Below are 18,164 nucleotides of genomic sequence, written 5' to 3'. Positions count from 1 at the left end.
TCAAATATACGTATAGTATCGCCAAATTTTAGGTTATTTGTCACAAATTTAATTTCTTTACCACAAATATATTAATTACTTACCACAAATAAATTATATATTTCCGTCAAATTATAAAATTATTTGAATCAACTGTCATATTTTGTTCTACCAAATATATTTATTTGTCATTAAGAAATATTTTTTAAAAAGCCACAAATAAATTGATTTATTTGGGACAAATATTTCTTTTTTTCAGTGTATAATTTAAAATAAATATATATATAAAAAATATAATACAAAAAAATTTTTTTTGTATTACCTGTCATTCTTCTTTTTGCTTACCTCACCTACAACTTCTTCTATTAAATTTTATTTCTATGCTCTTATCAGTGAATCGTGATTTTAATGCAATTTTTTAAATCATTGCCTATTGAGTATTTGTTATTTATTAGAATTATAACTTTTAAAACGATGTTTTTTATATTTTCTATTAATAAAAATTAATACTTAATTATTCTAAGTTTATGCTTATACGAGAATTTATAGATTACAAATATATTTTTAAAATTATCCTTATCAGGTATTGATAAAAAGTAGGCTTTTGAAATTTGAGTCCTTATTATTTTAAGTTATTCATTAATAAATTCATTTTTATATCATTATAATTTGATATACTGTAAGTCCGAAGAATCTAAGATTAATTTTTATATTTTTATAACGTTTTCAATATCATAAAAACTACACTGAAAAAAAGAAATATTTGTCCCAAATAAATCAATTTATTTGTGGCTTTTTAAAAAATATTTCTTAATGACAAATAAATATATTTGGTAGAACAAAATATGACAGTTGATTCAAATAATTTTATAATTTGACGGAAATATATAATTTATTTGTGGTAAGTAATTAATATATTTGTGGTAAAGAAATTAAATTTGTGACAAATAACCTAAAATTTGGCGATACTATACGTATATTTGAAGCCCTTATTTATTTGTAGCAATTGGATCATTTCTTTACCACAAATAAACCACTTATTTCACGCAATTAAACTACTCAAATATATTATATCTTTCTCATAATTAAATATTTATTTGGCCATATCCAAATATACGATATATTTGGCTCAAATAAATCTTAGTTGACTCAAATAAATTTTTTTTTCAGTGTAATGATCGTTAACGAACAGATATTTAATTAATACATTACGAATAAAATATATTCTACTATGTTGTGGAGTAAAATGAACCACAGTGGTTATTTAATGCTTGTTCTTATTACTACTTACTGTAGTAAATGGTACTACAGGTTGTGTACCACAGTGTACTAGTAACTGTTACTAAACGTGTAGTTATCCTATATATTACTAGTCAGTGTAGTAAATGGAACTCCATTTGTAGTAAATTTAACTACACATTTTTTTCCGTGCAATATTGAGTAAAAAAAAAAATTGTTAATTAGCTAATGCGCTGTTTAGCAAAAAAAAATTTTTTTAAGAAAACGATTTTTTTCTTAAAATTCCTTATTTTTATTAAGCGTTATTTTACGAAAAAAAAGTATATTACACACCTAGGGAAGTAAAGTAAGAAATGTCTCAGATCACATGTAATTGTTGGCCGAGGCGAAGCCGAGGTCAACAAACATGTGATCTGAGGCTTTCTTATTTACTTCCCGAGGAGTGTATACTATTTTTCTCCTCGACGGAGGCGGGAAGCGGCAACTTCGTTTTGCACAGCGGGATGAAAGTTGACGCTTTCCGCCCGGAGGTGAGAAAAAATCTTATTAAATCTAATTAGCAATGTATTTGTTTATGACAATTATTTAAACAATGCAAGTAAAAATTTTTTTCAAATTATTGTTATGTAGCTTTCAGCAATAAAAAAACAAAATAATCAAAAAAATAAATTTTCTTGATTGCTTTATTTACGTTTTTTATTTTTCAATGGCTTAGATTGTTAATAAAATCGAAATTTTTTTATTTTTTCACCAGCTATCTTTTCTAAACCCTTTCAAGAATAGCTTTAAGAAGTAAAAAAAATTCGGGGTTTTTAGTTTGGAAATTATCAGGGTTTTTATGTAAACTTTCAACAAGTAAAAATTAACTAATTAACAAAAGCATAGTTAATTAAAAAATTGGGGTTAAAATTGTTTTTCTGTAGATTATTATTGATTTATGAGTTTAGAAAGTACCCAATTTTTTTTATTCCTTAGTATTTAAATTTTATCGACTCTGGGCCCATTTTGAAAACACTCTGATTTCATCCTGTACTCATTTTGAGTCCATTTTGAAAACACTTTGATTCCATTCTGGACTCACTGTGGGCCCATTCTGAAAACACTTTGATTTCATTCTGGATTCACTTTGAGTCCATTCTGAAAACACTTTGATCTACTCTGGATCAATTCTGAAACCACTTTGGTTTCACTCTGGAAAAAGGGCACAAAACCACTCTGGAAACATACTGGATTTAGAATGTTTACATTCTGACTATGATTCCAGAGTGTTTCCAGAGTGGGTTGAAGGTCGCAAGGGTATTTAAAAACAAAGTGAACTAAAAGAGTCTTAATAACAATTATATTTAATTAAAAATTATTTTGTAATAAAATAAGTAATATTTATTAGGATTTATAAAAATGTAATTTGTTTCCATTTTCAATGGGCTTTTTATATTGTTTAATTTTAAAATTATGTCATTCATTTTTGAGGTTAGCTCCAAGCTATTGAAATTACTCCGAAGTTATTTATTTTTAAACTCTGTAAAAATTGTGGCATATAATTATTATTGTTATATAAAAGTTAGTTAAAATATTTCATGAAGATAATCAATAAATATTACTTATTTATTGACATAATAAAACACTTAAATATACTCATGTACATAATGCTGCTGTACCCGCGCGCTAACATATTTTTAGTTCACTGGTTGAAACCAGTGAGCGCGACGTTCACTGATTCAACCAGTGAAATTCACTGGTTGAATCAGTGGAATTTCACTGGTTCATTTTAAGAGAGATAAATTCTACAAATCAAAGGTTTAGTTGATTGTATACTTGTTAATAATTTCTGAAAACTTCAAAGCCTGTTTAACCCTTTCTCGATAATCCGACTCGAAGAGTATCGGTGTGAGCTGTTTTGGGAATAAAACGATTCAATCTTAGTGCATGCATGCGTCCTCTTCTACTATTTTTTCTGCCCCTTTCCCACTAAACAGGCTAGCGCTCTTTTACTTTAAGACAAAGATATATGATTTAAATTAAGAGTAAGGATTCATAGTCAACCGGAAAGGGTTAATGCGATGGCAATTTTTTAATTAAATGTAATTGTTTATAATTGAAGAAAAATTTCGTTAAAAAGTTTATTATCGTGACGTCCTTTACGATGTATGTCTGTGAACCGCCTGAATTTAAGCCATCGAGAACGCAATGAATCAACCTAATTCTCGTTGTAGAAGTTGTTATTCATCCTTGGAATAAACCCTATTGAATATTAGCAACCAACCCAGTAAACACATTGACGTAAATTTGACGTCAGAGTGACGTTACGCTATGTCATCATATACGTAAGATATAAGTCACGAATGAGTCAGGTGTGACTCATTATTTCCCACTTTTTTACGTAAGATTATGATGTAAAACTAATGACGTATGCATGATGTAAATGTGATGTCTGTGTGACCTTCTATGACGTCAATATGACATATGGGTGATGTCAAAATTATCAATTCGGAAAAAAAAATTTGAAAAAGAAAAAAATAAAATGAAATACCGAATTTTTGATTTGATTATTACCGCGCGAACGCATTGTGAATTCTGAAACAAGATTAGATAACGTTAAATGATGAAAAAATCCTGCGCGTCTGCTGGGTTCGAGCACGGCTCCTCTTGGCTGGTAGTCCTGAACGTTGCTCACTGGTCCACATCACGAGAGTTCAAATCTCGTGCTTAATTGATGTATTTAGAGTGAAATGCCGGAAAAGACAGAGTTAATAAGTTTTCGTGATGGATTTTTACAAAATTTAAAAAACTCCATGAACTTATATGAAATTTTATAGAAGCAATATTTGTCGACCTTGATGATAATTGTATAAAATTTCATTAAGTTTCATCAAATTTTTTAATTTTTTGTTGTGATGTGAAATTTAAAAAATCTTATATAAAATTTTGCGAAACATTAAATAATTTCACAAAATCGTATGAAATTCAATCGATTAAAAAATTGTGATACTAAACTTTAAAATCATAATAGCAAAAGAGTTCAAACTGTCGTTACATTTTCTTTGTCATCCTAAATGATATATTCGATATATCATTTAAAAAAATAAAGTTAATTTTTTTATGCTCATGCTAATGTTTTAATCTAAAACGTCTGAATGATCTATTAACGAGTTTATCGATTACTTTGACCCCAAAAATGTTCGACGTTTAATTGTTATTTTTACACATTTACACATGTTTGAAAATTCATTCTATGATTGTTTTATTTCAATAAATAGATGATAAAAAACTATGACTCGGACATTACATCAGCATTGCGTAAAATACTGACTTGTCACTGATGTAAAGATATGATTTAAGAGTGACATCCACATTACGTATAACCGTGACTTTGCTACTGACATAAATGTATGATTTTAAAATTACGTCATTATGATATACGGATAATGACTTTATTACTGCATAACAATGTGATGTAGATTCTATGTCAAACGTAAGTAATACATAAGTCATAACTGTGACATCGTACAAGAGTCATGCTTACATCAATATGATGTCACAAGCTTTACATCATATTAAAGTCATGTAGAACGTCAGATTGACATCAAATTTACATCAGATGTCGCGACATTGCTATGACCTACGTATGACGTCAAAATAAGGTCATGTGTTCACTGGGAACTCGTTTCTATTTGAAAGATATCAGTAAAAATCGATGAATTTTCTTAGATTCTTTCTTAACATTTGTCGTCCACACATGTATATGTCTTTCTGTCTATTTTTCCACATTTACATTCGTATACATCTCGCTCTGTTTTATGTATGTATACTATCTATGTACTTAACTCATATATGTAATACAAGCGCCCCTTATAAGAAAATACATGCAATCCAAAAGGTAAAGAGACCTTTAGTTTTTTTTTAATCTTTGAAAACTGTGTAAAATGTAAATATAAGTAATTATATACACTCATGATCGCACAGTAAATTGAAGGGCGGCGTTGAAAACTGAATTAATTCCCTGCAAGACCTTTTCATCATTTTTTGAAAAAAAAATTTTTTTTATTTTTAATATCTATTAGAAGATAGTATAAAACAAATGACTTGTTTGGTTTTTTAGTAAATCAACCGCTACTTTGCAAATATCGATAAAAAAAATAATGTTGCCAGGGACTTTTTAAGCTTAATGTACCCCTGATAACCCTGCGAATTTTTAAATTGATCCATCGAGCCGTTTTTCGGGATGGATCGATCAAAGTTTTGCAAAACAATTAAAGGAACAAGTTTTGTTCCTTTAATTGTGTAATCATAATCAAAATGAAAAAATGATTTTTTTTCGACTTTTCTAAAATTTTTGCGTTCGTTACTCAGCAAATGCAAGAAAAAGACAAAAAAAGAACAAATTCCCAAAAAATGTCCAAAAAAAAAAATTTGATCACAAATAAACAAGTTGGTCCTGTAGGGAATTTATTCAAGTTTTTAACGCCGCCCTCCAATTTACTGTGCGATCATTAGTACCTGAAATATCGATGATCAAACCCAAAAGGATAATTTTTCGTTTGAAGGCTGATATCTCAGCGACAAGTTGTTGTACGAATCTCAAAAAAAAAAATAAAAATTAAAGCTAATTAAATTTGCTAACCGACCTATGCATTGGTTTAGCTGAAAATTTTGTTTTGCAGCCCGTGGACTCTCTCAAAAAAAAGAAAAAATTTAGAAAATTTTTGTCTCGCGATATTTCTCATGTTTGCGCAATGGCTGAAGGTCTAAAAAAAATTGAATGAAAATGCGTCGAAACTAGAGATTTCGAGCTACAAAATGCCTTTTTTTCATTTTCGATACGATTATTTTTCACGTAGTTACAGCCTTGCGAAAATCACTTAAAAATTTCTAAAATTTTTCTGTTCCTCCAATTTATGCCATGAGTGTATAATTTTACGAAATTCCTGATTACCTATGATTACATATAATCATAGTGGGTCATTTTTCACATATAATATTATATGATTATTTTTGCCACACTATCGGTCAAAAGTTAGCCTGTTTTGACTGGCTATAGACATTCAACCTCCTAGTTTTAATGCAGACAATAATAAAAAATATTATGCGTGGAACAAAATAAATTACAATTTTAAGCTCCGGGTGATGACATCCCTAACCTTTAGTGGAACTTTACCCTTTGGTAAAGGCAAATTTGTTGATGGCTGCGTAAATGAACTCAATATTCATGAAATTTGGTTTCCAGGTTCATGTCAACAAAGCAGAAATGTGTGAATTACACGCAGAATGCCAGGAAAAAATAAATTTGGATGACTATTTTTTCGAATCTTCTGTGCATAAAGGGCGCGTAATAACAGCAAGCAATAATCGCAATCTTGAAAATAAGATCAGTGGAGATTTAAATAAATCTGTTAAATCACTTATTGATTTGATTCATGATCCAACGAAATTCTCCAGTATTCTTAATCTTCTTGGTGATCACACTGTTATTCGTCTCAAATTACATTCACTGCCTGAATTACCAGAATCACAAACCAGATTGGTACTGGATCCAATTACTTATATGACTCCATTGAAATACTTGATTCCTGGTGACATTATTAATGTTGATGATTTAAAAAATATCAGTTCATCTATTGTAGTCGATAATATATTAGTCGAGGTATACGATGGTACAGTTAACCCATCGACATCGATAGTTTACACTGATTGTTTTGAATACAACGATAATGACGCACCAAAACTGGACTATGTCACTTATCAAAAGTACAGTCATTATCCCGCAGAATCTTATTATAAATTTGACGTATTTGACGAAATGGTTAAACGCAAAGACTATGGAGTTGATCGAAAATATTTAAATAATAATTACAAATGTATGAAGATTACCGTTTGCTCTGAACTTGAAAGACGAAAATTAATTATTCCGTCAGTTCGTGTTATGAATTTGAGCGAACGAAACATTTATTATTCTCATATTTTTAAAAACGAAAATATTGTCCTTCGCTATAAGATAAATAACGAAACGCACTATGTTGCTCGTACAGAAAAAGGCAATTGCTTGTTCCAGGTAATTTTTAATAAGTATTATTTCGCGAAATTATATTGTTAATTTGACATAATTTTACTATTTTTATTTAAGGCATTAGTGTTTCCAAATGATGATGACAATCTCAAATACAAAAATTCGCCTCTTTTATACATTGGTAAAATAATATCAGCAACTGATGATCCTGTCCTGGAAAAACGGGCAGAAAATTTTGTTAGTAATTTGACTATTACTATCCCCAAAACCCTTATTGCTGCAATAAATAATCCTGCAGCTAAAGCATCTTTTTTCTCTCAATTGTTTCTCAGTACCCGTGACACAACTCAACTAAATATTTATTTAGACCGTCTGTATTAATTTTTTTGAATTCAATAATGGGAGTGTTTTAAATAACATGTAATTTATTAAAAATTAACGAGGTTATAAGGATACTAATTGTCACCCCAATATTTTCACCTACACTGTGACCAATCCATAACACTATCGACTAACACTATTGCTATACATTTAACCTTCCGTTACTCGCGCTATGAGCGTGACGCCGCCTTTTTGACTAAAATTGGAATAAAAATTACTGTATGGGTATTTTCGACTTTATACTTAACCAATTCTCTTTTTGAATTCTATATTTTTGTTAAATATGATTATAATTGATCAATATATATTTTAAATATAAAAAATGTATATTTATGTATTACAAGAATGTGAAAAAGCGGCACACCCAGGTGGAAAAATATGATCATGTCATTATAATGATTTGCACATTATAATGTCATTATAATGCGTGTCAAAAATATTTATTTTTCCGAAATTTCCCATCAAAAATACCAAAAGCTCTGCGTTAAGATAATTCGGTTTGAGCTGAAAACAGTCAAAACGAGAACGGTCTGCTGTGATAACTTTAAAATAAAATTTTATGAAAGATTGGGACCTCAACACCGGATTTTTTTTATAAAATATAATATTTATTTGTCATTAATTAACAGATAGTTTTATAAGACGAAATGATAACCTTATATAAGAGAGCAGAGCGTGTTTTAGAATGTTTTATGTGCTTTAATTTAAATTCTACGTACTTTCTTAATGTTTTTAAAGATTTTTTATTCAAAAAGCACAAAAAATTTGATAATTTGTTCCAATCCTTTAAGCTGCATTTTAAGTAATTAAGGAGCTGTTTTCGGCGTTTTCTGGGAAATGAAATGCTCTAGGCAAAAAGCAAATAGAAATTTTTTGTTGAAAATTGAATTCTCTACGCAAAAAGTCTCATAGGTCAAGCTACTATAGTTTTAGGTTTACGAGATCTAGAAATTGTGTTGATTTTATAAATAAAAAATTTTTCAGAAACATATCAAGTTTGATATTTCTTGATATTATAAATGAATTCAAACTAATGAAAAATAGTATTTTAGATTAAATAAAAGATATTTAATACGTTTCTGAAAAAGTTTTTTATAAATATTCTATTTATAAAATCAATGAAATTTCTATATCTTGTGAACGTCTCACTTTAAAAACGTGACCATTAAGTCTTTTTTTTTTTTTTTTTTTGTAAAGAATTTAATTTTCAACAAAATACCTTAGAAAATGCCTTAATTAGTGACCCGATAACTTAAAATTGAGCTGGCCCTTGAAGAATTAAAAAATAATCGTCACTTTTCTTGTGCTTATTAAATGGAATATTTTAGAAAGTACTAAGAAATAAAATCATATATATATATATATAAGGTTGCTTCATTTCAGAGCAGCATTTTTTTTTTAAGTGCTTGTGAAAAAAATCATAGTTTAACACAAAAAAAAAGTTTTTGCGCAAGGAAAAAAATTTTATGTCTATTACAGACCTAGCTCATTGAAAAATTCGATTTTTCCATTTAAATAACACGGGAAAAATTTTTTTTTTAGCTTTAAGTATTGTTAACTCATTAAACAAATCGATAGATCGAATAGACTCATACATATTTATGTAGGAAATTGATCGTTCTACAAAAAAGGCCTCTTATCATTTTTCGATAAATCCATCTGTTCAAAAGTTATTAGAGCTCGAAGTAAAGTTGGAGATCTTTTTACTTTTTCGGCGAAACTATCAGTCTTATTACAAAATGTTGTGAAATCTTTTTTGTTGACAAGTTTATTCTCTACAAATTATTATCAGTAAAGTTTTTTGAAATCCAGCATTGTTTTCTAGTTATTTCCATTTTAATGTCGAGCTCTTGAAATCGACCAGAACCACTTTTTTAACAGCTTGAAATTGAAATGATAATAAATAGAAAATAATGCGGAATTTGAAAAAATTTTACAGATAGTAATTTGTAGAAAATAAAATTGTCAACAAAAAAGATTCTACAACATTTTGTGATAAAACTGATAGTTTCGCCGAAAAAGTAAAAAGATCTCCAACTTGACTTCGAGCTCTAATAACTTTTGAACAAATGGATTTATCGAAAAATGATAAGAGGCCTTTTTTGTAGAGCGATCAATTTCCTACGAAAATATGTATTAGTCTATTCGATCTATTGATTTGTTTAATGAGTTAACAATACTTAAAGCTAAAAAAAAAATTTTTCCGGTGTTATTTCAGTGGGAAAATCGAATTTTTCGATGAGCTAGGTCTGTAATTGACATAGAATTTTTTTCCTTGCGCAAAAACTTTTTTTTTGTGTTGAACTATGATTTTTTCCACAAGCACTTAAAAAAAAAAATGCTGCTCTGAAATGAAGCACCCTAATAAATATATATATATATATATACATATATATATATATTAGACTGGGCCAAAAAAATTGACAATTTTTTTTTTATAGCTATATCGAAAATATTATTCAGAATGACAAAGAAAAAAAATTTCATGAAAGTTTGAGCCCTTAATATTAATTTTAAGAGGTCTATCATCGCTATTTTTGATTTTAATTCATAATTTGATGTTTTACGTCAGAACTGCTAAAACATTGGAGTAAAAAAAAATAATTTTTACTTATTCTTATGTAAAATTAAATTCCCTACAAAAAAAGTCTGATTGAAAATTTTCGACAAGCCGTTTCCGATTAATTAAGCTTAATAAAGTGATATATTTTTTCGATTTAACATTTCTACTTTTGAATTTTGTAACTGACGAATTAAGAAATATCTAATAAGGACCATGACAGGTGTTTTAAAGAAATTTAATGGTCTACAAAAAAGGCCTCTTAACATTTTTTGCTAAATTCACTCCTTCGAAAGTTATTCACGTTATTGAAATCGTTTTGACTCAAATTCAACCTTGAATAACTTTTGAAGGAGTGAATTTAGCAAAAAATGTTAAAAAACCTTTTTTTGTAGAGCATTAAATTTTCTTTAAAAATCTGTCATGGTCCTTATTTGATATTTATTGGTTCGCCAGTTACAAAATTGAAAGTAAAAATGTTAAATCGAAAAAAAGTATCAATTTATTAAGCTTAATTAATCGGAAACGGCTTGTCTGACGAACTTTTAAATCAGACCTTTTTTGTAGGGAATTTAATTTTACGATGATAGACCTCTTAAAATTAATATTAAGGGCTCAAACTTTCATGATTTTTTTTTTTGTCATTCTGAATTATATTCTCGATATAGCGAAGAAAAAAAAAAATAGTCAATTTTTTTGGCTCAGTCTAATATATATACATAAATGTTTTTGTTTTGAATGCGGTAGATATAATAAAATTAAGTTGGTGAATAATTAAAAAAAAAAAAAGGATTCATAAGAAACACATACATACTTATTAAAAACTGAGCTTATACTTAAATCAATAGGTCTCCTTGTTATTAAAATTTTCAACTATCTCACTAATAAGTTCAAAGTAGAATATTACCAAAAAATCAAAAGATACATGTTAGTAACCTAAAATAGGCAGTACTATAGCCACAAATAATTTTTAAAATCGTATATTATTTTATTAAATGTAACCTTTGAACAACATATAATAGAACTAATAAATTTAGTTATGACTAATTAACTTATTTGGATTAATAACTGAGTAAAATAAAATAAAAGATCGTCAAAACATGAAAATGATATCTGCCAGGCTAGAAATAACATATTAAACAACAGGTAACGGTTGGTTCACGATAATTCAGTACATCTTGATCAACATAACTAAGATATTTACGATTTATAAATACAAAATTTTTTTGATTGTCATAGTTTATTTTATAAATTTACTATTAATAATTATTGAGTGAAAATAAAGTCGTTAAAAATATTTATAATGATTCATTATAATAATATAAATTGTTCGTATATTTATTAGACTGATTCAAAAAAATCGACTAAATTTTTTTTTTTCATTATATCGAAAATATTGTTGGAAATGACGAAAAAAAAATATTGTAAAAGTTTGGGCTCTTGATATTAATATTAACAACGGCCGCATCGTGATTTTCTATTTTCCGTTTAAATAACATGGGAAAATTTATTTTTTATGGTTTGGAATTTTGTAGCTCTCGGTGGGACCAATACTTTTAAATGTTCAAGACATATTATCATGAAAAATTTGACGCTCTACAAAAAAGGTCTCTTATAATTTTTCGATATTTTTACTTCTTCATAAGTAATTCAAAGTTGAAAATCGATTGACGCTAAATTTTTACATTTTTTAAATTTTTTTATGCAACCATCAACTTTATCCGAAAATTTTAAAGGACATTTTTTGTAGAGCATTTTATTTTCTACAACTTATCTCAGAAAAATTTTCGATATTTCTCATAGGTCGTAAGTTATGCGCAATTAACTGAAAATTTAATATAAATAATTTTAATCAACAAAGTTTAGATTATTAAAGAAAATTTTCAGTTCAGTCGATTTTTTTGAATCAGTCTCATATTTATATTATTATGGTTAAAAAACGAATTAATTAAATTATCAAGCTATTGTATATTTAGAAATATCAATTAAATAAGTTTTTTTGTCTGAATGTATTCATTCAAATAATTAATATAAATGTTTTGCAAAAAAAAAAATTAAATAGTCACTATTAAATAATAAAAGGAAAAAAAAAAAAAAAGAACTATCTAACATGAAATTTTATAAGAATGGAACGAATGATCATTTAAAAGATTAAGAAAACAGAAATAAAAGCTAATAAACAACAAATATTATTGAAATGAATTTAAAGATTTTTTTTTTCTATGGATACATATTAATTACTCAAAATCGATTAATTTTGATTTTAAACTAGTTTAAAATTTCAATTCATAAAACAGACTGAATAAAAGAATTTGAAGTGATTTTACGTTTACAGTTAAAATATTTCGTTAAATAAAAAAAAAAATGAATAAATAAAAAAACATTAAAAGATTGAAACGAAGTAATAAAAAAAAATTCGAATTATTACTATGACCGTTGTGAAAAAAAAAAAAATCAATAGTTGGTTTATAATAAAGACACTATATATTTAAATGCGATACTATTGAAATCTTTTATCAATTAAAATAATGTTTAACATAAGTAAAATTAAAATTATTTACTTATTATAATTACATATATAAATAAAAAATAAATATAAAAGTTGAAAATGATTTATTAGAAAGGTATATAATTTTTAATCCGTTTTCGGATATTTAGCTGTAGAAACTAAAAAAGAATTTAATATAGTCTACTATAGTTTAATAATTTTTGATTGTATAAGAGTACATAATATAAGTATGAAAAAATTTTAAATAAACGTTATTTTTATTTTTTTTTATTTTCAAGTAAATGTAGTAAAAATGATTATATATATTAAAAAACATATATGAAAGATAATACATATTGATAAATAAGATTAGAATTTATTTGAGAAGTAGTTGACTTTTTAATCAAAAATGTCAAATAATTAAAACAAAAAAATTATTTATTTACTTAATTTAAAAAAAAAACAAAAAATTAATAATAATAATAATACTATGTGTATTTAAATAAATAATTTTATATTGAAAAAATAATTAAGTACGAACAGGTAATTTAGATACAGGGAGCTACCGTTGTATCCGCCGTCGCTCACGCAGCTGACAGTTAGTGCGCAACTACAATCTTTTTAGACGCCGGCTCGTACTAGTATGAAGGAGTAGTCAGTTGAAGCGGCTCGAGTAAGAGCTGAGAGATACTGACTACGGCAAGTTGTATACTATTAACGTGACACTACCACGGGTCGATGTCTATGACTGAATGACTCTTTATGTGGTAAATCGCTACGGCGTTTATATAATATTATGTATAACTTTAAAAAAGTATACAAATATGAAACTGAGTATTGACTTACTTGTTCCCGAGCAAGAATAAAATATCACGTTTACGTGTATAAAAACCAAGTCGCTTTGATAAAAATATCTAGCGAGAGTAATATTTACAAAAATGAGAGGATGGTTGAAAATTAAAAGTTATTATTCAATTTTGTGAATAAATAATGTTAATTTAAAATTTTCAAGTGTTGTAATAAGCAAATGCTTTAAACAGCACCACTTTAACAATTGTTAGTATTTTTTAAAGACTAACATGTATGTTTAAGTGAAAGAGGAGTAATTCTAATGTTTTTTTAATAAAACATAAACGAAGCTCCCTGGTTGATCCTGCCAGTAGTCATATGCTTGTCTCAAAGATTAAGCCATGCATGTCTCAGTACATGCCGTATTAAGGTGAAACCGCGAATGGCTCATTAAATCAGTTATGGTTCCTTAGATCGTACCCACATTTACTTGGATAACTGTGGTAATTCTAGAGCTAATACATGCAAACCAGAGTTCCGACCAGAGATGGAAGGAACGCTTTTATTAGATCAAAACCAATCGGTGGCTTGTCCATCGTTACTTTTGGTGACTCTGAATAACTTTCTGCTGATCGTATGGTCTAGTACCGACGACGAATCTTTCAAATGTCTGCCTTATCAACTGTCGATGGTAGGTTCTGCGCCTACCATGGTTGTAACGGGTAACGGGGAATCAGGGTTCGATTCCGGAGAGGGAGCCTGAGAAACGGCTACCACATCCAAGGAAGGCAGCAGGCGCGCAAATTACCCACTCCCGGCACGGGGAGGTAGTGACGAAAAATAACGATACGGGACTCATCCGAGGCCCCGTAATCGGAATGAATACACTTTAAATCCTTTAATGAGGATCCATTGGAGGGCAAGTCTGGTGCCAGCAGCCGCGGTAATTCCAGCTCCAATAGCGTATATTAAAGTTGTTGCGGTTAAAAAGCTCGTAGTTGAATCTGTGTTTCATACTGTTGGTTCATCGCTCGCGGTGTTAACTGACATGTTATGGAACGTCCTACCGGTGGATTTAGCTAAGGTCAAACTTGGCGGTCCAATTTAATCCTATCGCGGTGCTCTTAATTGAGTGTCGAGGTAGGCCGGTACGTTTACTTTGAACAAATTAGAGTGCTTAAAGCAGGCTTATTTCGCCTGAATACTGTGTGCATGGAATAATAGAATAGGACCTCGGTTCTATTTTGTTGGTTTTCGGAATACCGAGGTAATGATTAATAGGGACAGATGGGGGCATTCGTATTGCGACGTTAGAGGTGAAATTCTTGGATCGTCGCAAGACGAACAGAAGCGAAAGCATTTGCCAAAAATGTTTTCATTAATCAAGAACGAAAGTTAGAGGTTCGAAGGCGATCAGATACCGCCCTAGTTCTAACCATAAACGATGCCAGCTAGCGATCCGCCGATGTTCCTCCGATGACTCGGCGGGCAGCTTCCGGGAAACCAAAGCTTTTGGGTTCCGGGGGAAGTATGGTTGCAAAGCTGAAACTTAAAGGAATTGACGGAAGGGCACCACCAGGAGTGGAGCCTGCGGCTTAATTTGACTCAACACGGGAAACCTCACCAGGCCCGGACACCGGAAGGATTGACAGATTGATAGCTCTTTCTTGATTCGGTGGGTGGTGGTGCATGGCCGTTCTTAGTTGGTGGAGCGATTTGTCTGGTTAATTCCGATAACGAACGAGACTCTAGCCTGCTAAATAGGCGTTTTTGGTATCTTGAAAGATTTACTTGATTTTCGGATCAAGTGATTTTTACTACCAACGTAAATAAATATCTTCTTAGAGGGACAGGCGGCTTCTAGCCGCACGAGATTGAGCAATAACAGGTCTGTGATGCCCTTAGATGTTCTGGGCCGCACGCGCGCTACACTGAAAGAATCAACGTGTCTTCCCTGGCCGAAAGGCCCGGGTAACCCGCTGAACCTCTTTCGTGCTAGGGATTGGGGCTTGCAATTATTCCCCATGAACGAGGAATTCCCAGTAAGCACGAGTCATAAGCTCGTGTTGATTACGTCCCTGCCCTTTGTACACACCGCCCGTCGCTACTACCGATTGAATGATTTAGTGAGGTCTTCGGACTGATGCGCGGCAATGTTTCGGCATTGCCGATGTTGTTGGAAAGATGACCAAACTTGATTATTTAGAGGAAGTAAAAGTCGTAACAAGGTTTCCGTAGGTGAACCTGCGGAAGGATCATTAACGTATAATATACAATACAAATGTTGTAATTGTAATATATATACATATAAATATTACTTTCAAAAGTGTTAACGCACGCATTATAAAAAGTAAATAGAAAGAATACTTATACAAAAGTATCTTCAGAAACTTTGTGTATTGATAATACTTACTACAAATAGTTATGGTAACCTATACTAGTCTATACTCTAAATGTTTCGTGCATATTGTATAGATGAGGTTTTTAAATGAATATATGCCATGGCTGAATTATATTTACAAAGTTTCGTTGCCATATACATCTGATGTATAGATGGCAATTTTACATTAGAATAAGATAATATGTTTCTAATGTAAAAGACATTTTGTCACTGTATAAAAGTTAAGTAACAAGCAAAATAGAGAAAATAAATATTTTCTTAAAAATGATGATTATCCTGAACGGTGGATCACTTGGCTCGTAAATCGATGAAGAACGCAGCTAATTGCGCGTCAACTTGTGAACTGCAGGACACACGAACATCGACACTTCGAACGCACATTGCGGTCCACGGATCCTATTCCCGGACCACACTTGGCTGAGGGTCGTTTATTATATAAAAACTGCTTACATTAATTTGTACTAGCGATAAAATATACATTGAACGTTCATCATTAGTATTTGAATATAAACAAAATGATGTCGTTTGAAATTATTATAATTACTTGAATCAGTGAATTAACATTATAATACAGTACAACTGATTTTCGAGTCTACGAATTATATTTTTAATAGACCGACAACAGTTGTTACTTCTTTATTTCATTGAGTCTTAAATTCAATTCGACGACCTCAGATTAAGTGAGACTACCCGCTGAATTTAAGCATATTAATAAGCGGAGGAAAAGAAACTAACAAGGATTTCCTTAGTAACGGCGAGTGAACAGGAATTAGCCCAGCACTAAATCCTATGGTTATGCCATTGGGAGATGTAGTGTTTAGGAGGAATCATTTAACCCGAGATTTATTATCATGTCCAAGTCCATCTTGAATGGGGCCATTTACCCATAGAGGGTGCCAGGCCCGTAGTGACTGGAAATTATTTCGGGTGATTCTCTCCTTAGAGTCGGGTTGCTTGAGAGTGCAGCTCTAAGTGGGTGGTAAACTCCATCTAAGGCTAAATATTGTTACGAGACCGATAGCGAACAAGTACCGTGAGGGAAAGTTGAAAAGAACTTTGAAGAGAGAGTTCAAGAGTACGTGAAACCGTTCAGGGGTAAACCTGTGAAACCCAAAAGATCGAATGGGGAGATTCATCGTCAGCGTTTTTAGTATTAATGCAAGCTATGATGTGATAATAGAATCCTTGTGGTCACTAAATTATACTTGCTTGTATTATTTTTGCTAAATTCGTCGGCGTGCACTTCTCCTCTAGTAGAACGTCGCAACCTGTTAGATGTTTATCTATGGCTCAACTGGTAGCCTTTAGTATTTTATTATACTGAAGACATTTGGTGTCCTGATAAACTGTTTGACAGTATACATATGGTATTGAGCCGCAATTATTTGCGTTAGACTTACCGCAAGTATGATTTTCTTCTGGTAGTGCGGATCTAATACCGTCGCTGGGAAAAATCTGCTGTTAGCTGTATAATGTCTTTAACTGGCTTATTTACCGGTTAGCGATGCTACTGCTTTGGGTACTTACAGGACCCGTCTTGAAACACGGACCAAGGAGTCTAACATGTACGCAAGTCATTGGGATATATTTATATAAACCAAACCTAAAGGCGTAATGAAAGTATAGATTGTCTTAAGACAATTGAGAGAAGATGGGTTACGTTACGATGTAATCCCGCATTCTCAGGACGTTCTATTCTCATTGAGAAAGGGCGTACCTAGAGCGTACACGTTGGGACCCGAAAGATGGTGAACTATGCCTGGTCAGGATGAAGTCAGGGGAAACCCTGATGGAGGTCCGTAGCGATTCTGACGTGCAAATCGATCGTCTGAACTGGGTATAGGGGCGAAAGACTAATCGAACCATCTAGTAGCTGGTTCCCTCCGAAGTTTCCCTCAGGATAGCTGGCATTTATAATTTTGAGTCTCATCTGGTAAAGCGAATGATTAGAGGTCTTGGGATCGAAACGATCTCAACCTATTCTCAAACTTTAAATGGGTGAGATCTCTGGCTTGCTTGAATTTATGAAGCCATGAGATTTCGGATCAAAGTGCCAAGTGGGCCATTTTTGGTAAGCAGAACTGGCGCTGTGGGATGAACCAAACGTGAAGTTAAGGCGCCTAAATTAACGCTTATGGGATACCATAAAAGGCGTTGGTTGCTTAAGACAGCAGGACGGTGGCCATGGAAGTCGGAATCCGCTAAGGAGTGTGTAACAACTCACCTGCCGAAGCAACTAGCCCTGAAAATGGATGGCGCTGAAGCGTTATGCCTATACTTCACTGTCAGTAGCAAGTGAAATGTATATTACAAATATATGTTA

The 18,164-nt window shown here is 30.7% G+C and overlaps 2 non-coding genes across 2 annotated transcripts; both read left to right on the top strand.

The window, feature by feature from the left end:
* Positions 1-13,791: 13,791 nt before the first annotated feature.
* Positions 13,792-15,701, top strand: LOC130675250 (small subunit ribosomal RNA). Its single transcript, XR_008991255.1, has one exon. It is a non-coding gene; the product is annotated as a small subunit ribosomal RNA (ribosomal RNA).
* Positions 15,702-16,113: 412 nt separating this feature from the next.
* LOC130675238 (5.8S ribosomal RNA) lies at positions 16,114-16,268 on the top strand. The gene has a single exon (XR_008991243.1). It is a non-coding gene; the product is annotated as a 5.8S ribosomal RNA (ribosomal RNA).
* Positions 16,269-18,164: the final 1,896 nt, after the last annotated feature.

This window comes from Microplitis mediator, chromosome 9 (genome assembly GCF_029852145.1).
Source record: "Microplitis mediator isolate UGA2020A chromosome 9, iyMicMedi2.1, whole genome shotgun sequence".
NCBI classification, from domain to species: Eukaryota; Metazoa; Arthropoda; class Insecta; order Hymenoptera; family Braconidae; genus Microplitis; species Microplitis mediator.
The sequence above is the reverse complement of the archived record's forward strand: the minus strand, read 5'-3'. Positions and strand labels throughout refer to the sequence as shown.